Below are 26,907 nucleotides of genomic sequence, written 5' to 3'. Positions count from 1 at the left end.
AGAGAGGAATGGCGTTTCTCATAATAATAAAAAAATAATGTCCTTGGATGTTTTATGCTGTACAAAGAAGGCTCAGTCTAGTTTCTGTGTAGTTGTTTCATAAGGGACCTAAAACATTTTGAGAAATTCTGCAGAGATGGAGAGACAGAGGTGAAGTGGAAATTTGTGGTTTCTTTGGAGACTCAATTATGTCATGTACTGTTTTTCTGGAAACTGTTTTATAAGATGATGTTTTGCTGAGAACAGACACATGATATTTTTCTGGAAGCTGCCTGGAAAAAATCATGTGATGTTTTGCTAGATAAGATGCAAAAAACAGAAACAAATACAATAACAAACAAACAAAAACAACAAAAAAAAGATGTTTAGAAAGGGCATAAGTCTAACCTAAAGAGTAGATTACTCTCTGCCTCTGGTTTGTCTTGCTACTCTTTGTGGGTCTTCATTGGGCTTTGCTGACAGTTCTTTACAAATCACCTTTTGTCATGACTTTATAAAATTGTCGTGCATCCATGGAAAGTTGGAATATATTTTAAAATAACAATCTAAAAAAGAAATATTTTTATTTTGTATAACAAGCTTAGACAGCAAATCAAAATGTACATGTAATATTTCTATATATCACTATATATATCCTATATGTCTCTATATATCTTTATATCTATCTCTCTATATCTCTATCTCTATATCTATCTATATCTCTGTCTTTATATCTATATGTTCTTCTTTCTTGGTAGATCACAGGAAAGATACTCATGGGACTGATGATCTAATTACTCTGTTAATCTTTGACTTATATGTTATTATAGCTAAAAATCTATACTGAGATTATGCAAAATCTGAGAAATTTAACTCCAAAATTTCCAAAATACAATAAATAGATATCAGTCTAACCAACTAGGTAACAAAATAAACAAACAAATAAAAACTAACTTTATTTATCTTAAGGAAAGTTACAATTAAATTAAAACAGCAACCAGATACACAACATCTTTAGTTATTTCTCATTTATTGAGGATGTAGAAACCTTCCACCATCTGAAATATAAACATAATAACTTATTATTTTATTTATTTCTGCTTTGAGATTTGAACCAATATACATGCCAAATGTTCTATCATTGATATACACTCCTGGTCCTTCTGATACTTTATTGTTAATAAAGTTTTTTGTCTATGAGTGTTTATATCTTCTAAATTATTTCAGGGAAATGTCGATCCCTTACTGGCAAAATAATCAACACACATAAAGATGACCTTTTATGAAGAGTTTTTTACTGCCTTCTTTGATTAGTTTTTCATAAAGGAGCCTGAGGTTCCTTTCCAGCAGCTACAGTCTCCTGAGCCTAGGTTCTGCAGTGTGAGGTGGGTGGTTCTTCCCTTTAATGTATCTTTAAATAAAAGAAGAGTTGGTCTAACATCATTGCTTTAATATTTAGAATGTATTTTGTTAGATCATATCTAACTCCGTGTTATTAAAATGATAGCAGGTAGAACATTCTTTGGTAAGTTATATCTATTAACAACATGGTGTACAATGAATTTATTTCAGTGTCTTTCTGAAGTATTTTTTAATTAAGTAATAAAGTTATCAAGAGGTTTTAATTTCCTTCTTTAAACTATATTTTATTCCTCTAAAGCATTTTGAATTCACTTTCATTTTTAGAATTGGACATTACAGGACTTCATTTATACAGCTACTCTTGTATAAGAGACTTGATTTGCCATGCCAAGGATCAATTTGGCTAGAAATCATTTTATAATCAACAAGCAAATATATATATATATATATATATATATATATATATATATATATAAGTATTGAATATTATATTGAATATATATTCAGTACTTGTATAAATATAGACATATTCAATTATTTATCATTTTTCTGAAAGTTGTTTCTTATAACAATGTATGTATATATCTAACTGCAGTACAAATGCCAACAAAAATGTAGAGGAATTTCAAATGCACATAGAGATATTCTAGAAAAGAACTTATCCATATATTTTAGTGTGTTTTATTGAGATGTAGAACATAAGTGAAAACAATTGCCTTAAATGTTATAATTATACATTTTTATAAGAAAAGAATGCACATTCAAACAATTGAGAAATAATCATTAGAAAATGGGTACTTTTATGTTAAATTATTTCTGCTTAACAGGTTTTATTTCCACTTCCTTGAAAGTGCACCCCACAATACTTTTCCAATTGCCATGATATTATCAACATAAAACCCAATCAAACACTTGGAAAATTACTAGCCAACTCAGGTTTTCTTGGAAAGAGAGAAGGAATTTTAAACTGGATCATCAAAAAAATAGTTGAAGTTCAAAACTTTCAGGAATTATAATGTACTTTTTCCTTATGTTAATAAGAATTGTTCATTGCGAAGCCAAAACCTATTGTGACATTTTCACACTCCCTGATTCACAAATGTCAGGAAGTACACTTGGTTACTTAAATCCTTGAAACCTTTTCAGTGTGTCAAATACGAAATCCTTTCCTGATGTGCATTCTCTTTGTTGGCATTCTTATTTTGTTCTTGCCCCAATTTAGTAGCATTTCCCCATCCCCTCTTTCCTGTCTGTTAAGCTGTACCTTTTCTTCCTAAAGTGTGATGTTAAATTGAAGCTGGTGAAATGTGATGAATCAAAACTGCAAGAGAAACTTCCATATATACTCAAATGTAGTGACTGCAGAATAAATGTACTATGCATATGGAATTGCAAACTGTAAGCATGTTGTTTACTTACATGAAACATGATGGAAACTTTAAGATATATTCTACAGGGCAGGACCTATGCACAGGAGCAGTTAGCCCACTCAATAGACTCTATCCTCTTTCGTTCTCCTCCCTACCCCTTTCTGTGTGTGTATGTGTGGTTTGGGGATTGTTGTCTTTCTGTTTTTTTAGTTTGACGTTTTTTGGTTGCTTGTTTTATTTTCTTTTTTGTTTTATTTTTGACTTTCTTCTGAGAGGCAAAAGAGAAGAGAGAGAGGGAGTGAGGTAAGAACAAAGAGGGAGGGAGGGAGAGAGAGAAAGAGAGAAAGAGAGAGAGAGAGACAGAGAGAGAGAGAGAGGTAGTACATTCGTGAGAAGGGTGTTGGGTGCGTAGGGAGGTTAGAAGGATCTGCAAGCAGTTGGGTAAAGAAAAGAACATGATCAAAATATATGACATAAAAACTACTTTGAAAATATTTAAAAATAAATTGTATTGTAAAGAGATAATCCAGATAGAGTATGAGTTGAGTGAAGCAATACTTATAAATCAATTTTCTTTCCCCATTCACTTTGTTTTATTAATTCACTATCAAAATTTGCCTCTTCAACTCTCCTATCATATACTTTTCATTTTATTCAAATTTTGTCCAAGGTTCATGTTCTATAAGACAACAGTAAAAGAAATCAAACACAGCCAACCAGAGCAACAGTAACACAGACAAAAGACAACCAATATGGCTAGCATTATTTTTCTCAGAAACTACAGGAAAATAAATGAGTTGAGGAATTTAAGACAAATTCATTTTTTCAGAGCTGTGGCCAACAAGTACTAAGGATTAGTTGTGTGATGACTCTAATAAGTCACACACAGTATCATTTGGAAGAGACATTCAGAGTGAACATCACACAAATCCTGAAGTGAATTTCAGCATTTGCAAACACCACCATGGTAACATTTTCTCAGTGTACTATAATCAAACATTAATTTAAAATCATACATGTAATAGAAGCTCAGGCGTTTTCAGCATGCTCACCTATAGTACGAGCATCATGTCTGTCAAGGCAAGGTTTTGGAAGTAGAGCTGTAAGACTATTCATTGGTAGACTTGTTGGATTTTTTTAGTAGTTATTTTCTCTGGTACATTATTTGATGTACCAGATCTTCAGCAATATTTCTGTTTTCTAAGTTATCACAATGGTAATTTTTAATTCAGAGAATAGCATTATGGTACTCTGCCATGATCCCTCATGGCTGATCATGTAAAAGCTATTAGCACATTAAATACTATTACATGAAACCAATGCCTCTGTTTGTTAGAATTCTCTAGGAGAAAGGAATCATAGGATGTATGTGTAAAAAGGCACAAACACACCCTTCATCACTCTTTGTCCTTCCTTATCTCCCTCCCCCTACCCCCTCTCTCCCTTCCTCTTGACTTATTTTAACTCAGCTCACGTAATTATGGGGAATAGCAAGCCCTTTATCTGCAGTGTAGATAAACAACCCACTTTACTAGAAGAATTGAGGTACATTTCCTATCCCAGGGCTAGAATACTTTATAGACAGAATCCTTTTTTGTCTATAAAGTTGCCATCCAAAAAACAAAGGGTAGCCAGTACAGGCAATATAGAGTTAATGGTGCAGACAGATCCTGTGGGAGACTACTGTGTAATCTTTTCTGCTTGAAGAAGCATGTCGATTTTGTACTGCTCCAGTCTTCTTCTGATTACACAGGTTTCCTCTCAATGTAAGATAATTAACTTGACTCTATGTACAGCAATTATAAATTTGACTTCATCCAAATACTCCCTCCAAGCCAACACATAATATTTACCAACATAACTCTACAAAATTGTGTATGATTGATAAACTGTAAATAGAAAATGCTGCTCATACAGGATTAGTATGCTCTAATACAGTGAGATGATATAGAAGCCTACTGTTTATCATAATTCTTTTAGATTATTGCAATCAGTTGCTTTTATACTCAAAGACCTATATCGTTCTATATTTGAAATTTTATTTTTAAATTGATATTTTTATATTTAGATATATAATTTGAAGATACTCATGCCTCTAATCCTACTCCTTGGGAGCCTGGAGAAGAAAAATTGCACTAAGTTTAACTCAAGTCTAATTTACATAGTGCATTCAAGGCCAGCTTAGATTCCAGAATGAGACATTAGCTCAAAAAAACAATTCAAAGAAATATATGTATTTTATTGTAATGGTTCTTACTTTGTACATGTGACTTCTGTAATAGAAAATTCAATCCTATAAGTAGAAAATTTAAATGCCTTGTAAATGTAATTAATACTCTAATAATGTGAGCAGAAAATTTAGAATACTTTATGGAACCATTCATCCAACAATTAATATATCAAGTTTATAAGCTTCTTAAATAATCAAAATGCTATTATTAAAAAAACTTTACATTCACAAACAAATGCTCAGAAATATGTCTTAAAATTGTGCATGCAAATATAAAAGACATTAAGTATCTTTAGAACATTTTATTCCAGGATATATTTTGATAAGAACTGATTTCTTTATAAATTTAAAATATTTTCAAATATTTTATGTGACACCACACAGGTTTTGCCTTTCATCATTTTAAAGCTATAATTAGGCGAAAATATTCATGGAGATAATGTCAAAAATAGGAAGGCTATTTGGTGAATTTTGTTTTGTTCATTTATTTAGAGTTAAAGTGAAGTAAGGTTTTAATTTGCCCAAGTACACATAGACATATGAGGTTTTTGGGGCTACAAGAAGCCTATTAAGTTTGGCATTAAATAGAGACTATACACATTGTGTATTCATCTTTCCAGTGTATGCATTTTAGAAAAATGTTAAAATATGTAAAACATTGAATTAGGTTATATAAATATTTGGCATGATAAATGCATAAAATTTGTGCTTAACATAGTTTTATCATACATGGTCTCTTGGCCTTAGCCCCCCTCCCTCATACATTCACACACTTTCCACAATACAGAAAGAGAGTTTGCAGAATTCAGTACAGCATAAAACAGGGAAAATTTAGGTAGGAGCCCCAAGGAGGCTGGATTTGTGGTGCACATAACTTGTAAGATTCTTAGAAAAGTGGCTGTTCATAAAGAAAATATATCACAGTGTGAGTGATAAATTCAGAAAGATGGGTTTCTGAGGAAAGTAACAGATGCTGTTTCTTTCAAATTATTTCAAAATGGGATATGTATTTTTTTTTAAAGAAGAAAAAATGTGCTAAAAATTGCCACACTACTAAAACAAAGAATGTAATAAACCTCAGAGGTCTGCCACTGCAGTCAGGCTATTTCCCAAAGGCACCACAAACTGTTTCTTACAATTTTTCTTACAATATTTTCTTACAATTTGACCAGTCAATTGTTAAGGTTCCAAGAAAAGGATACTCCAACACTTTATGTGAGAAATTGATGGCGCTTGCTGTCAAGTGCTGACTAGAGCTGAGGCCGACGCTGCCTCCTGCATCATCTTTTCCCAGATGAGATCAAAGTCCATTAAAGATACCACAAGACATGTTTAAGGCAGAGAAAGCAGAGGGCATAGGAAGTCAGAAGTAAACCCAGAGAACCAATCTTATATCCTTTCACTACCAGGACCACACTCTGCACACTCTGATAGTATTGCTATCCTACAGTTATCCTCAAGTCGATTCTCTGTGTTGCTTCATCCCCACTGTCCCTCCTGCATTCTTTCTCCCTCCCTCCCACACTTCCCCCCTTCTTTCTTCTTAGCCTCACTTGTTACTTGTGCCTGTTCCTTTTCTTTCTTCTATTTTTCCCATTTTCTTTTAGTCTTTTTTTTTTTCTCAAAGTGTTTTTGGCACAGCTCACAATTAAAACCTCAAAATGTTCATCTGACTATCATCATGCCAATTAAAGTGTACTTAATTTCTGTTTTAAATATTATATATTCTATTACTTAATGATTTTATCAGTCAATATATAGATACATATACTGCATTCAAAGATGTATGTATGATTCACATTTAAAATGCCATAGTAAACTGAAGAGATACTTGAACTCTTTATATAATGTGACTTCTTCATGACAATAAGGAATGCCTCAGGGGAATAATCTGATCTTCCCCTTCATGAATTGTAACAGCCTTACTTCTCAAATTTGTCCACTAAACACTTTACTCCTACTTCCTTTACAACTTGGAAGTATGTTAAAATGTCAAATGTTGTTAATGGGGATGATAATAGCTTGAAATATCACATTTGTCTCTTAGCAGTGTAATAAAGACTTTGCACCTCATTGTCCTTGAGTCCACATACTCTCCCTCAGGGACAGTACAGGGTTGTGTGTATATGTCCCTAGTTTACACAGAAAATCAATAAAGGGTAATTAGATATGTATATAATTAAGTAATTTAACAGATATAAAGCATACAGAATACTTAAAACTGACAAAGTATTATTATATATTTGTGATTTCAATGAAAGCTTTGCATTTGGAGATATTTGGAGAACATCAACAGAATGTACAAATAAAATTTCAAAACCTAAATAGTCACAAGATAATTTAATATTGAAATATTGACCCTTGATCATCAATAAAAACAAAATGTCCAAGCAATTACTTTAGTTAGTGGTGGATATATATATATATATATATATATATATATATATATATATATAATTTGATGCTTAATATAGAACAGAAAGTTGTCTCTAAACATGTTTGATACATACATATACTTTTATAAAATTTACAATGTACACCCTAACTGACCCAATCTTTTTGACGATTCTATGCCTTACAATGAATATTCATAACCATCCTTTAAAATTTGTAGTTCTTTGATCATTACTAATATAAACTTTAAAAGAGGATCCTTGCCTGACAGGATGAGAGAAACAGCTAATGCAGAGACCTTATTCCATCATTATTTGACATGCATTCATCTCTCTTGACAAGACATTTATAATTAACATCCTCAATTCCATAAGACAATTCTCATATGTTTCTGTCAGTTAAGTTTAAAAAAAAAGCCATACAAATTTTTTTATATTCTTTATTCTATTTGGAATACTGTTAATTCACTATTTGCTGTTATGGAAGAAATTTAACTCATACACATTGTAAATATTTCATGTTTTATTATATTTCCAAAAGAAACTCTTAGGAGAATACACATTATGTTTATTATGGTATTGTTATTTCTCCTCAGTCTGGACATGTACGTGCATTTACATTACTATCTATATTAGATTTCTACTTGTGATTTTGTTATGACTAACTGCAACATTTGCTATAGTAAGTGATAAAATAAAGAGAGAGTACACAGGGCTGTGTCTGTATATTCAGTGAATAATAAACTTATCTTAGGGATGATATTTAAAGAACAGCCTCTAAACTCTCTAACTAGGATAATTCATGTTTAGCTAAATATTTTTAAAACATGTAAATTAAGTCAAAATCATCATGATAAAAACATTATCAAACTTTAAACCCAGGACGATCCCAGTAGTTTGAACTGAAAGATATTTAACACTAATTGCCAGTGTGTTAAAATCATATTCATGTCAGTCACAGAGTTACTTGATTTCAGTTTCCTCTATAAATCTTCTGTCCAAAGTGTTGTACTTGTTTCTGGATCTGAACTGTTATTCTCCTGAAAAGCTTTGTATGTCAAGAGCCTAATGTAACAAAATTAATCCACTGTTTTATCATCATTAATTTTATATTCAAATTTAGTCATTCCTATCAACTAAAATGTTTGTATATTGCCATTTATTTTCAGGAAAAGGGTATTTATTAGTACCACAGAAGGTTTATCAGGAAGAACAAGGCCAGAAACGTTGTAAGAATCACCTCTTTCAGAGTTTGAAGAAATCTAAAGTTAAAAAAAGGGCAAAGTTCATGATGTTCTGTTTTTGTTTTGTTTGTTTGTTTGTTTTGATACCTAAGTAGTATTCTATTGTGCAAATGGACCACATTTTTGGTATATGTTCTTAAGTTGAGGGGCACCGGGTTGTTTCCAGTTTGGGGCTATTGTGTACAGAATTGCTGTGAACATATTGAGCACATGTCCTTGTGGGATAGTGCAATATATTTTGGATATATGCCCAGGGATGGGATAGCTGGGTCTTCATGTAGAACTATATCCATTTTTCAAAGAAACTACAAAATTAATTTTCAGTGTGATTGTACAGGTTTGCACTCCCACCAGCACTGAAAGAGTTTTGCTTCACATCCTCTGTGCTGTCCCTTGAGGTTTTGATCTTAACCATTCTGATAGGTGCAAGGTAGAATCTCAGTGTCATTTTAATTTGAATTTCTTTGATAACTAAGCATGTAGAACATTTCTTTAAGTGTTTCTCGGCTATTAGAGTTACCTCTGTTGAGAATTCTCTGTTTAGCTCTATACCCCATTTTAAAAATTGGCATATTTGGGTAGTTGGTATCTAACTTGAATTTTTATTCTTCATGTATTTTGAATATTTTCCCTCTGTCCCATACATCTGTCAGATGTGTGGTTGGTAAAGCTCATTACCCAATCTATAGACTGTTGTTTTGTCCTATTGACAGTGTTATTCTTTGCCTTACAGAAGCTTCTCAATTTCATGAGGTATCATTTACTAATTTTTGATCTTAGTGTTCTGTCCTGACATTCTCTGCCCTACCAATGCGTTCAAGGCTATATCCCACTTTCTGTTCTATTAGACTCGGTGTACTTGTTTTATGTTAAAGTCTTTGATTTAGTTAGTCTTGAGTTTTGTGCAGGATGGTAAATATAGACCTATTTGCATTTTTCAACAAGCAGACATCCTGTTATATAACTAGAAAATATCACCCCAAGTAAGGTAACAGACACAAAATGACATGTACTCACTTGTAAGTGAATATTAGCCATAACAGGATAGCAATGCTATAATCCACAAACTCTAAGAAGCCAAATAAAAAGGAGAGCCCAAGGGAAGATTTTTCACAAGGGGAAATACAATAGATATCTTAGGTGGATGGAGGATAGAAACTGTGTAGGAGAGGGTGTGGGAAGAGAAATGGGGCAAGGGGGTCAGACGTAAAGGAAGCAGGCAGAGAGAATGGAAATTAGCAGGGGTCAGTGTGAAGCATCTCTAGGATGTTCTGGAGTCTTAGAGTTTCCATTGCTGTGAAGAGATACCATGACCAAAGCCACTCATATAAAGGACAATATTTAGTTGAGGCTAGCTTATAGGTTTAGAGGTTCAGTCCATTATCCTCTAGGCAGAACACATGACAACATACATGCTGTCATGGTGCTGGAGTAGCTGAGAGTTCTACATCTTTTTCCAAAGCCAAAACAAAAACAACAAAAACAAAACAGAAGACTAGCTCCCATGTGGCTTGGAGAAGGATCTCAAGGCCTAACCACACAGTGACACATTTCCTCTAACAAGGTCATGCCTACTCGACAAGGCTACACTTCCTAATAGTGTCACTCCCTGGTCCAAGTATATTCAAATCACCTCCAACCTGGACCTAAAGAGGCCCCAGAGAGTCTATGAAGGTGACCCCAGTTGATACTCCTAGCAGTGGGATATATGGATCCAGGAATGACCAACTCTTGTAGTCATGCAGGACTCCCAGTGGAGAGATAAGGGGAGCAGCCCACTCACAAAATCTTTCACCCAAAATGTGTTCTGCCTAAAATATGTGAAGTGGCAAAGATGGAATAGAGATAGAAGAAATGGTCAAACCAATGGCTGGATCAATTTGATACTTATCTCATGGTCAAGAATGAATCCCTGACACTATTAATGATATTCTATTGTGCTTACAGACAGGTGCCTAGCATAACTGTCCTCAGAGAGGCTCAACACAGCAGCCAATGGATACAAATACAGAGACCTACAGTCAAACATTAAATAGAGATTGGGGCATCTTGTGAAAGACTTCTAGAAGGATTGACAGAACCAGAGAGAATAGAGACTCCACAGGAAAACCAACAGTGTCAGCTAACCTGGACTCTTGGGGACCTCCAGAGACTGAACCACCAAGCATAAATTCTCATAAAAAGCAAAAGAAACCAAAGCCAACACACACACACACACATGCACATGTACATGCACACACACACATACCCACAAGTATACATTACTCACACATGAAAGACAGACAGTGAGACAAGAAAGAAAGAAAAAGAAAGAAAGAAAGAAAGAAAGAAAGAAAGAAAGAAAGAGCAATTAAGCCAGAGCATACTATACTATGCTTGAGGATACAACAAATAAGAATGACAAGAAGCCATGGATTTGAAGGTTAAAGAGAAAGATATGTAGAAGTTTGAGGGAGAGAAGAGAAGAAATATTGTAATTAGAAAACATTCTTAAGAACAAACATCCAAACCCGAAGCATATTTCTCACTGTATCCTCAGATAGCAAAACCACGACAGCTATTCACACTATCTCTCTATCTTTCTCTCTGTTTTATCTTTCTCTCTCCTTCCCACCATACATCCAATTTTCTCTCTCCCTTTTCGTATCTCACACTTAGATGTTCACACTTAGAGAAGTCACATCATAGATGTTGAAAGACTGTGATGAAACCTGTCTTCAAGTTACTGAGTATATATGCACTCAGAGATACCTGGTAAAGAATGATTTTTAGACAAAAAAAAAAAAAAAAAAAAAAAAAAAAAAAAAAAAAAAAAAAAAAAAAAAAAAAAAAAAACATCAAAAACAAAAAGAAAAGCAAGCAAGCAAGCAAACAAACAAAAACAACTAACCAATCAACCAAAGAAACAAAAGTGGCCTCACCTCCCTATCAAATCTTGGACAATTAGCTCTATCAATATAACTTTTTTTTAAAGACATGGTATCTTACAAGAAAATGAAGTAGAAGATTTACTTTTGTAAATTATAAATGAAAAGAAGCTACAGATCAAGTGATTTTTATTAGCCTGTCTTAAGCTAGCTCCAGGACCTTGGAACACATAGAAGCCCCCACATGCTTCCACCAGCGACTGGAAATGAGGTTGTTCAGTGCACCAGTGGAAAGCCCTCACCAATGATACTGAGCTTCCCCTCCCCCTCCACCTCAATAACATTTTACACAGAAAAAAGACAGTCTTACCACTGAGTAATTTAAACACACTTTGGAAATCAAATGTTAGCAGTGGAACAGGAAGAAGCCAGGCCCTGGCTGGCAAGTCTCCAGTGGCTGAATGAAGCTTGTCCCACACTACCATGCTAACTTTGGTCTAATAGGGTAGGAAACACCCCTGTATACACTTGATTAGAACAATCTAACTCAGCTGTCTGGCAAGCTGCCATCTGAGGTGAAGTGGATAGAGGGACTGTGTTCCAAAAGTGTGTCTCCCAGGGCCCTAGCACCCACGTTTCAGCTGCTTGGTACTGTAACAATTAAACAAAGCAATAATGACAAAACTTTAAGAGAGTGACAGATACATCAGCAGAGCATGTCAGGGAGGATGAGGCTGGTGAGGTGTGCTTCCCTGATCCTAGAGAAGACCTAGAATACCTCAGGACGGACCTATTCTGGAACCTCTATGAGGTTTGTTGAGAGGGAAATTACTTCACAATACTGTGTGCAGCTTAAGGCTTCATTTTAAGCTGTAAGTGCATCTATTCATTCTTTCAGGTCTGTACTACCAGCGATTAGAGATTATTTTTAGTGCTGCAAAAAGAGTCCAAGTGTTTTACCCACCTTGAACCAGAAGAAGCAAGTCCCTTACCAGTGGACAGGATATTTGCGCCAGCCTAAGGGCCATATATCACTGCCTAGGCACTGCCCACTATGTGCTTCTATGCAGAGTGGTGTCCTCACATGGCTTTACTGTTGTTAGGCGGTTCAGTGGGCTTTGTAGGCAGATGCTCAATGCTACTGTTGTAGGATGCTCCTGGGTCTGCTCTGGCCATGAAGAGTGGTTGCTTGTGGCTCCTGATTTTGTTTTCCGTTGACCATTTTCCAGTGTTTGTGTGGGTGACACAATTCACTGTCCCCTCTTCGTCAGTCTCATCTTCAGCATAGCTCAGGATCAGGTTCTCCTGACTACTGGTTAGCCTCTTTGGAGCTCTGATCTTCATATGAATACAGTGTTCACCATAACCATACCTATTAATTCCGGGGCATGTGGTTCCCAAGTCAAGCGAATCTTCTGCTGTGTCTGAATCCCAGCAGGGATTGTCACAGTGATTGTCTCCTATGGTCCCTGAGCTTTGGCTGTGCTCATAAGAATAGCTTGAGAAGCTGAAATAAAGAGGGGGAAGTGGATGTCTGTGCCATGACCTTTCAGAACAGATTTGCTTGTCTAGTTTTCTCACAAGTATCCTTAGTCTGATGATCTTCACTCCTGTAGGCACAGGGATAGTCTCTCGATTCTGCTTGCCTTTCCAGTTCCTCTGCAGACCACACAAGGAACTGTAATGCCCACTATGTCTTTGACAGGTGGAACATATCACAAAATGCCCTGTATTGCAGGTTTCCGTTTCTGAGGAGTGGCAGCCATGAGGATGCTGCACTTTGCTTCCAGGCTCCTTCCCTTCGATATCATAGAGATCAAAGGTATCCACTATGTTGTTCAGAGTAAACTTTGTTCACACCTTTGGCCGCTTGATCCAATGTCAATTCCATGAATGTATTTCTGATGTTGATCAAACCCCATCTAGAAACAGGGTCAACAGAGGGACTCCATCTTCAGAAGCTCTACCAGAGCTGTTGGTCCCAGGATAAAAGCCAGCAGAATCTTAACCATCATCCTGCTTCCTCCTTTATTCATTGTTCAACATCTAATATGCTTCAGCCAGCTAGGAAAACTTTGTTTTGGCTTTGGGATCATCCTATTCATATCCGGGTGATATTTCTTGGTAAGCTGATACTAACTGGCTTTCTTGATATCTTTCTGTCTGGCATTTCAGGACATTCTTAATATTTGATAATAATTATCTTTGGCCAAAGAAGCATGTGAGTGGAAAGAGGCAGCACAAATAAAAGAGAAAAGTTTTGTTCCTGTGAGATAGTCACTTGGTCTCAATGTCAGCAGTGTCTCCAGGCCATGAGTGCCCATGAAAAGCCTGAAGAGTTTAGTTTGTGACACAGGAATGCCTACACTATGTCCCTCTTGGTGTTGCTGGGCCGCACTCCTCTCTGCAACCCACAACCTGAGTGTGTATGGGGTTATCCCTATGGATACCCTCAACCAGCATGCAGAATAGCCATCTTTGCCTGGGAATGCTGTGCCTCTGCACTCCAAATTTTATATCATTTTATATCAACAATATTTTTCCAAAGAAAATCATTAACCCCAAATCATTATCCTACAAGGTGTTCTCTTCCTTCCTTGGGTGTTCTCTGGTTTTCAGAGAAGAAAGTTAAAAGAAACACAGGATTGGTTAGTTCTAATTCTTCCTGGGTAGGTTTTTGCCGTTGGGATGATTTAGATATGTGAGCTTTGTGTAGCCATAATGCCTGCAAATGAGTACATTCCTCTCATATCAGGGTTCAGAGAGTTCTGAGAATATGGTCAAAGGAATAGAATTAATGAATTACCTGGCAGTTACTCTACACACCTCTCCCATTAAAATGAGCACATTATTTGGTTAGCTCAGTCACACAGCTGGTGACGCACTGCTTTAATTTGTTGATTAGAATCTCTTGGCAAATGGCCAAATTATCCCGTGTCATCAGTTCTTCCAGAACCATCATTTAAAAATTTCAATGTTTACAAGTATGGCTGGGATTCTAAACATTTGTTCCTATTTATGAAAAAAAAAAAAGCCAACTTCTCAAATAAAATGGAAAAATGTCACCCATTTGATAATGGTCTTTTATCAGGAACTTGAGGGAACCAACCTGCAGGGCATACTCACTATGGTGATTAAAATCGTTTGTAAATTTTATAATGAAATTTGAACTCTAAAGCTTTTCTCATAGACCTGTTTATCTTTTCATGTAGGTAATAAATTCAAAGGAAGTACTGACATTTTAGATAGAATCATGATGAATTCTAAAGTGTTGTTGCCAGGGCTATCTACACAATATCTAAGCAGTCATATCCCTGACAATATTAAGAGAGTGAATCTATGGGTCTTAATAAAAGTAAATATCTTGAGGGTAATTTGCTTTTACAACATATCCTTTGAGCAGTTGGAATCTCCTCAATACTGTGCTTCTCTGAAAACCACCTTAGAAATGATTACTTTTAGCTATTTTAAGTTTGAACACAGGAAAAACAATACATACATACAGCTGTGTAGACAATTCTCTTTTTAAGACCTAACAAGTTTAGTGAAAGCATTTCCTTTATGTAGAGTAGCAAGACATGTATATTTACTATATGTAGTGGCAAGAGAAGCACTTTTCATAATATACAGAATCTTCATTTAATTGTGTGTTTTCATTTAGGAAATGCTTTAATTCTCCCCAATTTCTATCCACCTGTAATTGAGAGATTCTAATTTAATATTTTCTACTCATAAGCTAATAGATTATTTAAATATTCTCTTTAAATATGCCTTTCTGGCACAGTGTAGCCAGAATGTATGCTGGGTGATTTAGAATTAGAGGGCTGTGTTGCTCCACATGGGTCTGACATGTGTTTGTGGTAGAGCCTAAGCCCAGGTGAATTAGGTGCTTCAACTACTGAGTGGCTGCAAACTCCCAATTCCTTTCCTTACTGTAAGGAACACTTTACATTAAATGAAATACTTTTAAAAATACTGTTTACATACCATGCATGTTCTTTTTGGTCTGAGTTACCTCACTCAGGATGATATTTTCCAGGTCTATCTGGAAGTCAGGATGTCTTCGTTCTTAATAGCTGAGTAGTATTCTGTTGTGTAAATGAAAGCACATTTTCTCTATCCATTCTTCTGTCATGGGACATCTGGGTTGTTTCCAGCTTCTGGCTATCACAAATAAGGCTGCTATGAACAAAATGGAACACATGCTCCCATGGCATGGTGGAGCATCTTTTGGGTATATCCCCAAAATATTAGCCAAAAAAAAAAAGTGCAGAATACCCAAGATACAGTCCACAGAACTCTAAAAGGTAAACAAGCTTTAGGACCCAAGTGCTGACATCTTAGTCCCACCGGGGAGGGAGATGAAAGCAATCACAAGTGAGGAGGGAGGAAAGGACCTGGGAGGGAAAGTGGCAGGTAGGGAGGGGTAGGGGAGAGAAAAACCTGATCTGGTATTGGGTGAGGGAAAAGGACTGAAGCCTGGAGGACCAGCAGAAGGAATGGGAACAGGCAACCTAGGGAGGTAGAAGGTTGGGGCACCCTCCAGAATGCACCAGAGACCTGGGAGATGAGAGACTCTTTGGACAGTAGGGAGAGTGAAGTTATAGAGCCCACTTCCAGCAGGAAGACAGGGCATCAAATGAGGGAAGGGGTTGCACAGTCAAAACTCTGACCCATAATTGTTTCTGTTTGAAAGACCTACAGGGATGGAAGTGGAGAGGAACCTTAGGAAAAGAAGGTCCAGCGGCAGGCCTAAAGTAGGATTCAGCTGAAGGGGAGTTCCCAAGGCCTGACACTATTACTGAGGCTATGGAGCTTTCTCAAAAAGGGACCTAGCATGACTGCCCTTCAGAAGACTCAACAAGCAGCTGAAAGAATCAGATGCAGATATTTGTACCCAACCAATGAAGAGAAGCTGCTGACCCCTGTGGTTGAATTAGGGAAAGGCTGGAAGAAGCTGAGGAGGACGGTGACTCTGTAGGAGGATCAGAAGTCTCAATCTCTCAAACACTGGACCACCAAAAAGGCAGTATATATCAGTTGATATGAGGCCCCAAACAGATATACAACAGAGGACTTCAGGGTCTGTGTTCAATCAGAGATGATGTACCTAACCCTAAAGAGACTGGAGGCCCCAGGATGTTTACATGTCAGGTTTGGTTGGGGGGCTGAGGGCTTTGGGAGGTGGGGACACTCTCATGGAGACACAAGAGTGGGTTGGAGGTATGAGATGTGGAACAGTTGAAAGATGGATAGGGGGTGGGGAATAAAATCTTGAGAATAAATTAATAAAAATACTGTTTAAAGGTCTATTTGGGCTAAGTATTTTTGGAGGAAAACAGAAAAGATTTTACTTCAATACAGTTTTGTGTTATCATTAGTGGAAATATTTCAACAAAAGGCTGAAGGAATCTTATGTCTGCTCTCTCATAAACCCTTCCTGTTTTGACTGGGAATAAGAAGATGAGGGTTGCTTATCTTGCAAGGCCACCATTGCAGATCAAAGGATTTGTTTGGGTTGGAATTTATGTTTCTCCTTTAAGAGATAGTGGGTAGAGTACCTTCCAATACCAAGAACATGGCTCACAGAAATGAAAATTCTAGGAGGGCACCAGCTGGATTTCTTCATGTTCAATGAGTTGTGTAGGTTTTATCTTCAGTTTGGGTCCTTCCTGTCAGTTTGTGGAGAGCAACCTGTAGTCCTGATGACACCCTTGGTTGCTTGGTGATTCCTGTGGTATCCTTTTGCACAATAACTCAGTTAGATACATCCTATCCTGGTACTTGAAACTTCATTTGGTGACAAGAGATGTCCAGTTGGGGCTATTTTCCTTTATTTGCTAGTTTTATTTAGATCACCTTCAGATATGTATCTGAGCTAGGAAACTTACGCTGTATTAGGTTTTTATACTGTCTTTCAATGGAGTTATTCCAAGGAAACTGTTTTATTTTGTTGATGCAACACCAATGCATTTAGGTGCATCCCATACTCTTTACTGTGTTTAACCAAAGCAATAGAAGAAGGTTTAAATTGTCTTGTTTTCTGTAACACTGAGCAATGCCACTACACATAGCAGAAAAGCATTCAGTGGAAAGCTTTATTGGAAAACTAGACTTCTGTGCACTGTACATTGAATTACCCACTCAGAGATACAACTTCTGACATGATCCAGAAAGTGGGAATTAGGAGGCTTCCTCTGAATCACTGACTTTGACGTACTCCTTAATATGTCAGAAGGTTGCTGATATGCACGTCAGCCTAGTCATAAACTGAACTCTCAGAAAGATCCACCCAAGCCAAGTCATAGCAGTGCCACTAGCTTTTTGTCAAAAGCAACAAAATACAGTGAGAAGTCAGCTGACTCCAACATCTCCTTGTTTATGGTCACTTGTGAATATATCTAAACAATTAGATGTGATTTGCAACAAATACTTTTTAAGTTAATATGAAAAGGAGTCCTCTGCTTCACCGGTAGTTTAGAAAGGGATATAAAAGGTGGTTGTAGTGAATCCTTTAAGTTAAGAAATTTCAGTACAGTTTATTTTGTCAGTCCTTCAGAGTCACAAGCATCTTGATGCTTATGTTCTTATGAAGTTAGACATTTTCTTTATCTACAACCACCTTCTACTAGTAACAGAAATTTAGTCTCAAATTACTATAAGCATTCTAGCTTTATAGGATTAAATTCCATAATAAAATGGATCTCCTACTGCACAGGAGAATCCTATACCTCATCTTAACGAATTTTAAGTAAGGAATGAAAATAAGTGACTTTTCTTTAAAAACTCTATGCAAAATATTTTTATATCATTTGTGTACCAGTTTTTTTATTATAAACTCGGTTTTTGTTTTACATGTATGGGTGTTTTGCTTACATGTATGTATCTATACTATATGCATGCAGGCCTGTAGAAGATAGGAGAGGGCATAGATCCCCAGAAACTGGGTTACAGATGATTGTGATATATCATGCGCCTGCTGGGACTCAATCTGTGTATCAGTGGGAAGGGAGGCCCTTGGTCCAGTGGAGGCTTCATACCCCAGCATAGGGGGATGCTAGAGCAGTGAGAGGAGAGTGGTTGGGTGCAAGATCCCCCTCATAGAGGCAAAGGAAAGGGAGGAGGGGGGCTGGGATGGGAGCTTGTGGAGGGGTAACCAGAAAAGGGGATATCATTTGAAATGTAAAGTATACAATGATTAATAAAAAAGAAAAAACATCCAGTGCTCTTAACCACTGACCTATCTTTCCAGCTTCATATTTTTTCTTTTAAATCAGTATGTATCATTTATACAAAATAATATGATTCACTATGACACTTCGAGAAAAATGTATTTTCAACCAATTGGCCTCCTTTGTCTCCAGTACGTCTTATAATTATTTTATTTTATTTTTCTGAGTCTGGATAATTTTTTTAACAACACATAATAATTTTAAGACTTTTGCACATTGACTGACCTCTTCAATTTTGGGAAGACAAATTCTAGAAATTTTAATATTATCAAATAATATCAGGATTAATATTTCAAACACTAAAAAATTCTAAAATGTAGATTGGGAAGAAAACTACTACATTTTAATTTAGTGAAAAGGTAATGGTTTCTTTCAGAGATTAAATAAGCAGAATTATTAGGTATAATCTAACATCAATTTTAAATGTTTTGTTTATGTGAATATGTGTATGTTTATGCATTTGTATGCCCTTTTGTGGGGTTGTCCATGGAGTCCAAAAGGTATCAAATTCCCTGTAGTCTCAGCTGCAGTGAAGTCAACAGAGGAACACAGGTGCTGGCAACTAAACATGGGTCTTGTGGAAGACCAGAAGGTGCTAGAAAACATTGCATCATCTCTCCAGCACTCTTAAAATCATATTCTTGAGTAAATATGTATCAGTGACATAAATTCTGCATCAACAACGAAAGTCACAAGCTGATCAGCACTATAACACACACAAAAAATACACAATGACAGATTTATAAGAAAGCACTAAGGTTGAATGCATGTGTGAATACCAAACAAAGTAGGAATCAAAAAGGATTCACCGAATAGGAAGAATATATGTATGATAAAACTTTTAAGGCATCTTTTCTCCTGTCACTAAAATAACACTATGTATTCTGTGTTTATTGTGAGAATTACTACTCAACCTCCTTCAAATTTATTTATTTTTAAATTTATTGAGAATTTTACATATAAATAAAATGTGTTTTGCTTAAATTCACCCCAACTCCCTCCATCCCAATTTCTGTTAGAGCAAACTGGCCAGTAAGATGAGCTTTGTCAAGAAGTCTGACTAAGAATCTGTATCAGAAAGTAATTGGAGGAGACACTGTGGAAGATTCTTATTGTCAACCTCTGACCCAACACACATACACACATACTGAGTAGTTGTGTGTACACATGTGGCGACACATATATACACATAAACATGTAAATGCATACATATGAAAATAAAAATAAAAATAAATAAAGCAGTATGAATTATATGGTAGCTATTAATGCCATTTTGTAGTTACAAAATTATTGTTATAATAACAATACATGGAGACAAAGGCAGGCTCTTGCAAGGTTCTACATGTGAGGTGAAATACCATTAAAGAGCCTATTTAAGCATTTTAAATGACTCTTGGTATTCCACCAAATCCATCCCTCATTCTAGGCTTCTCACCTCCCTGGGTGGCTTTGTGATGGTCATTTTGGCTGACATTTCTTATACTTGATTTCTGTGTTTTAAGATTATCTTTACTCAATTGGAGATTGGTTATAGGTAACAGGAGTATGTTTTAGTATTTATACCTAACAATATTTTGTTCCTGGTATAATGTTTTGAAGAATTCTAACAGTGATTATATCACATTTCTTTTGCTACCCCATTATTTATGTCTTTGATTAATTAAGTAATAGAATAGTTTTATATTCTAACTTCCTTTGATTGTGTCTTTGCATGTCATCATTTAGTAATAATATATACAATATATACATATTGCAATATATATATGTGTGTAGAAAGCAAGAAAACATATTGCTATATATAGCAATATATATATATATATATAAATAACATTTATATATAGCAATAAATTTATATATAGCATATATATATATATATTTGTGTGTGTGTGTAGAAAGCAAGAAAACATAATTTCATTTCTACTAAATCAGTCTGTCTTGCTATATCAAATAAAGCATCACTTGAACAGGAACATTATTTAGGTCTGAATTGCTCTAATTGGGCATTTGTATCGATCAGCTTGAATATCTAATGGCTCTATTTTCTAGGTTGAGAGAATAAATTTAATGACTTAGTCTCAGGAGAGGATTTTGTTTAATACAATTAACAAGAAAGAGAACCACATTCTTTTTATTATAAAGAGCTTCCACCACTTAATTTAATCTGCTTAATGATATGCAGTCACAGGTGGATGAATTGTTACCTTAAATACGTTCCTGATACAATGCATACAAACATAGATTTGTGAAATATGGAAAGCAGGAACATTTTCTTCATAAGTATTGAAATCTTAAATATACTATTTAGCATCTGTAATCAGTGAGGTGTCTGTGTGATATTTTTCAGTATGTGATAGTAAAATGTTCCAAATACTTATATTTTCTTAATATTTCACATTTCTGCATTATAAAATCCATATTGTCAGCATTGTTTACTGCACAATTTGCAATTTTATTTTATATTTATTACATTTCTCTGTTCGAGGGAACTGTAGACTAATTCACAATCCTTTGAAGTGAAAGCCTTGTGAAATCAAAGTAGGTATACATTAATAAAAATAACTATGAATGGCTAGGTAGTTATAGAGTGGCAGAGTACTTAACTAGTGTTCTGAAGCCCTGGGTTTTCCAGGAATCTCACCAAAATATATACATGGACTCATTATATTAAAACTTGTAGTTGGAATGTCAAACACGGTTTTTATAATGCTTAATTCTTTGGAAATTTTATGAATTGATAAAAGTTTATTAACAATATCCATTGACCACTTCCTTGTCCAATTAGCATCCCTACCTAATATCCTTCCAGTTTCATGTTCCTCATTTATTTAATTTTGTAAGGTCCAGCTAAAGTTGCACATAGTCACATGGGTGTATAACCATGACATGAGCAAGCTACTAATGGCCACATCCCCAAAGAGAACCTTTCTCCTTCAGCAGCCATCAGCAGCCAAAAACTCTTCCAATAATGGTTGGGTCCTTGGAGTCTCATCTCCCACCCATGATCCAGGCTTAGATTTTTCAAAACTCACTTAACTCTTAACAGCTTCAACCTACTTGCTAGCCCACAAAGGGAATGTGGACATGTTTAGAAGTAGTTCTGTGGGGGTGATTCCAATCTTCATTGTTAGGATATCGTCAATCGAGTTCAAAACACCAGACATGAATCAATCACGAAAGCCCAGTCCATTCAGCAAGCACCAAAAAAGAAGCAGTAGCAGTGGTTCAATCCATAATAAGTCATGAGGCTCCATCAAACTGACATGAGTCCTCAAAAGTGGCAAGAAGCAACCAGTTCTCTGGTGCATTTCTTTCTACAAAGTCACAACGAGCAAAGAACAATGAAGACAAGTGAAGGGCTGCAAAGAGAACCAATGCAAGAGCATCACTGACTGTCTGTTACATTCTACTTATACTGTTTCCAAACACCATGCATCCTCTCAAGTGTCTGCCTCAGCAAAACATCATCTCACATGTTTGAGTCAGCAAAATATTTTCTTATGACAGCTTTCAGAAAAACATTACATGACACAACTGAGTCACCAAAGAAACAAGAACTTTCCACTTGACACCCATGCTAAAATTTTGCCTAACTATATTGTTTTCCAAGTCTGGTGTGTGCAACTATAACAGCTATGAGTTAATACATGCAACTATAATGTAAGGCTGACATCCTGGCATTTCACAACTCTCAACCCTTTACCATGGCTCTTATACTCATTCTGTCCCCAGTTCATGTGTTCCCTCAGACTGATATGATTGAATGTTGGTATAGATAACTCATCCAAGGTTGACTGTGGAGTCAGTGTACTTTGTATTTAAACATGTTAAGTGTATTATGTTTCTAAATTTCTTTATAAATTGATTTGTTATCCCACAGCATTACTTTATTTTATTTATAGTAAAATACGTTAGAAACATTTAAGAATTGATTTATTCTTAATTATTAGTCTTAATTATTTATTTATTAATTATTTTTGTACTAACTACATGAATCTTCTTGGTGTTTCTATTGGTGGACTAAATCTTTACTCTGAAATGTGAACAAAAGAGAATGGCTAGGCAGAGAAATGACCTGTGGTTGTCTATTACTCTTTGAAAGCTTTCCTTGTGACCTTGTCAATCATGAGAATTTGTCCTTTCTAATATAAGAAAGCCAAAGGGCTCAAAAGTACCCTTAGTTCTCCTAAGGGGCTTCACTTTTAGAAATGTTTCCAAAAACCCCATCTTAAAACAAACAAACAAACAAAAAAACAAAACAAAACAAAAAAACCACTTAGAAATAATTGCTGAAAATATAAACAGTAATTCACCTAAGAAAGAATTCAAATGCTTTGAACTCAGAGACAATAAAACTTGAAGTTCAGCATTTCTTAGAGCTCTTTACAAACATGAGCTTTTCTAATTAATCCTCTCAATTTCCCCAAAAGTCATATTTCATTATCTTTGATTTACAATCAGAAAATTAAAATACCAAAGATAGCCTGCGTCGTCTGACAAATCTGTTTTAAACACTATTTTCATCAAGAAATTCTCCTTTGTGAAAGCCTCGCTGACTCTTACTTATTTAGGACTTACTTAGCATTACTCCTAAATCCTTGCGCTTCTCCTGAATTCTTGCTGCTGATCTTAATATTTACTACCACACAACTCTCAGTCTAAGAATCCATGTCCATTGATTGTTCCTTACATATAGTACTGTCATTCCCTGTCTATCCCTAGTTCTATTAAGTGTTGTTATCTTGATCTCATTCTCCTATCATGCTCACATTTTATGCTGAGAGATTTCCCACACCTTCCCTTCTCTTCTCATATGTTTTATTATTATTTTAAGCAGTACGTTGAATAACAAAGAAGGTGTTTTTTTTTCACATCATCTCAATACAATACAGAGTATTGGCATTTGATTAGTAATCTGTTTTTTTTTTTTTCACAGACATGTGTTCCTCACAATTCCTTGAAGTGTCATTGTTATAAATTGTAAAAGGCATTGCATTATACATTTTCAATGAGAAAATATCTTTTGACAGCAGAGCATTAACTATTGCACTTTAAGTTCAATGAACAATCACATAACTTCCAAACAGTTAATGTCTTAAATGCCCTGCTATAATCCTTAACTCATTCTTGTGATTAGTTTATTTCTTGGGTATGCTGTTAATACAATAATTTGAAATTTGTCATATATATATATATATATATATATATATATATATAATCACAGATAATTAGACTGTGTTAAAAAAAGAGCTTATCAAGGCTAAACCATCAAACTAAATTTATTAATGACTCTCTCTCTGTATGTGTTTGTATGTGTGTGTGTGTGTGTGGGGGGGGGTAGGTGTGTGTGTGCTACTCTGTGTGTTGTAAGATTTCCATAACCTCCTCAGAGGAATCCAAAGAAGTTTGTTTTCTCACATTATTTGAAGATAAATCTGAGGTCAACATGTTGAAAAGGCTCAATCAGACACTCATGCCTTGCTGGAACTTCATGTGCTTTTCCCCGTGAATGCATGTGTGACCTTATCTGGTCTCAGGCAAATAGTCACTTGAGGCTAAGCTCACAGACATCACCTATTAGCCTACAATGAGCATGGCTCACTCCATTAAAAAGGGAAAATTTAATTGTTGAATGTATAAAACTTTCTTCCAGGGACTAATGTATAAACAGAGAAAGCTTGGCTAAATTTTGCTGTTAACATGTCCCTAAAATACCCAGTCTATGTAATGGAGATGTTCTAGAGAACGTGAAATTCAGAGGAAAAAAAATGATACGGAAAGAAAAAAAAATGTGCCAGCATATTTTTTTTTCAGTTTTATACAGAAATATAGTCCCATTTGGCATCAAGCCAAGATAGAAGAAGAAAATTTAGGATGATATTTTGCTTTTGTTCATTTATCCATCTGTCTACATGAACCCTCTGACACTGTTTTACAAATGGAAGCCTGATACTGCCAGAAATGTGGTGCTTGGCCTGGAGTTATAAATGCTTAGCCAATTGCAGTTCAAGAGAATATAATACTCCTGGCAAAACCTTCTTCTTAAACTTAACTTGTTAGAAAATAAATGTTTCAGTAGCATAACTCAGGAAATACTTACCTTTTGTGTTGTAATCTACTGTGCTCCATCTAAAAAATGATACTCTATTTCCCTTGATTCATGAATGCATTCTAAGAATTGACAGAGATGTCAAAAGGCTTACTGAAGTATATATATATATATATATATATATATATATATATATATATATGAATGTATGTGTATGTGTGTGTATGTGGGAGGAGCTAAGGTGGGAGAAGTAAGGAGAGAAAGAGGAGGAGTAAGGAGAGGAAGAGGAGAAGGAAGAGGAGGAGCTAGGAGGGAGAAGAGACAGAGGGGAACATGGAGGCAAATATTCATGTGTCTCTCTTCTAGCTCCTCCTCTTCCTTCTCCTCTTACATTATTATTGATATACATCATCTTGAAATGATTTTCACAATGTAAATATGTAAATAAAATTTTGGTCTCACAACTCAAGAGCTCTAGGAAAAAATAAAAAAAAGTTCAAGACATTTATATATATACAAGATACATAGACACCTGGGTATCACTTTCACACTCTGAGGCCTCTACAGATAGACACATACAACTGCCATGTCTATACATTTTGAACATTTTGGAGAATGAAGCAAACAACAAAGGGTGGCAGATAACTTTTGAAATACATATTTCAAGTTTTTTAGACTTATATCTATCACTATTAGTGCAAATAATGTGCTAGTTCTGTTTTAAACATTTTGATTCATCTTCATTATTTTTCACAATAACCATATGATTAACATGCTTATCACAGTATATAAGTACTAATCACTTTCTTCTTAAAATTCTGTTAGATTGATTAAGGAATACTGAAAGTTCTTCAAGTATTTTGTTGAGTAAGAAGTCAATATAAAAACAAATATAGCATTTGATGTTGAATGGAAGGTTAATCATCTAGACTTTGAAAATAGATTCTCAATGTCTACAACGAGCAAATTATTGATGAATATTGGAAATAGCTGGTAATTGGTATTAGGGTAAATCAGCCCTTGTAAAGTCAGTTCCACACTGTTCTTTCTACTTAATGTTTAAAAGGAATTTGAGAAAGTTTGGCCTTAGCGCTTCACATGCTTTGTTGAATTTCAGTAAAGCTCAATGGTTAAATTTAAAATATATGCAAAGGAAACATGGGAGAGTTTGGAGAAAGTATTTGAAAATCTCACAAATTATGGACAAAGAAGAAGAACACCATACAAATATCACAGAGATTATTCTCAATAAAATGATTAAAATATTTCCCAATACCTTTTACCTGGATATCTACAGAACTCCAAATAGACAGGACCAGTAAAGAACCTCTTATACATTATATTTAATTAAAATACAAAAAGTAGAGAGTAAAGGAAAACTATTTAAACCTGCAAAATGCAAAGGCCCTATCACTCACTATTCAGGCAGGCTCATAATAACTGCTGGTTATATAATAGAAATTTAACACTTTAAGACATCAAGGGAGCTGAGAATTCATTGGCAGCTTAGACTAGGAGGAAGATAAAATTTTTATTTTGTTAAAACATCTATCCTATAAAATGGTGCCAGATGCTTGAAGTGGAAATTGAAACATGAAATCATACTTTAACAATTATTTGCTAATCCAATACATTTCATACATGCTCACAATATATTTGGTAACATCTGCTCTTTAGTTTCCTCTATCTTCTAGATGCCCCATATCCCAACATCAAGTTCCATGATATTTATAACACACTGAGTTTAATTACTGCTTCTATATGCAAATGGATGTGTGGGGTCACCTATGGCATACAGAGAGAATACTTTGAATTTATTATTTCAATTCTGATTTTGTGGTACTATGTATTTCTAAGTCTAAGTAAGTAGAAAAAATGCCTTATATACTATATATATATATATATATATATATATATATATATATATATATTATATATACTATATACTATATATATAGTATATACTAAAATAGTATATACTATTTTCTTAGATCATCTTTTATGGTATTGTTTAACATTATAGGTTCTCCTTATGCTCATGTGAGCACAAGGACCCTCCATGTCTCCCACACAGCTCCACCCCAGGATTTGGGGTTGGCCCCTGTCTTAGTCAGGGTTTCTATTCCTGCACAAAACATTATGACCAAGAAGCAAGTTGGGGAGAAAATAGTTGATCCAGCTTAC

At 35.2% G+C, this 26,907-nt stretch overlaps 1 pseudogene; it reads right to left on the bottom strand.

The window, feature by feature from the left end:
* Nucleotides 1-12,525: 12,525 nt before the first annotated feature.
* Nucleotides 12,526-13,769, bottom strand: LOC117712404 (dnaJ homolog subfamily A member 3, mitochondrial pseudogene; annotated as a pseudogene).
* Nucleotides 13,770-26,907: the final 13,138 nt, after the last annotated feature.

The sequence above is a fragment of the Arvicanthis niloticus genome, chromosome 7 (assembly GCF_011762505.2).
Source record: "Arvicanthis niloticus isolate mArvNil1 chromosome 7, mArvNil1.pat.X, whole genome shotgun sequence".
Taxonomy (NCBI): Eukaryota; Metazoa; Chordata; class Mammalia; order Rodentia; family Muridae; genus Arvicanthis; species Arvicanthis niloticus.
The sequence above is the reverse complement of the archived record's forward strand: the minus strand, read 5'-3'. Positions and strand labels throughout refer to the sequence as shown.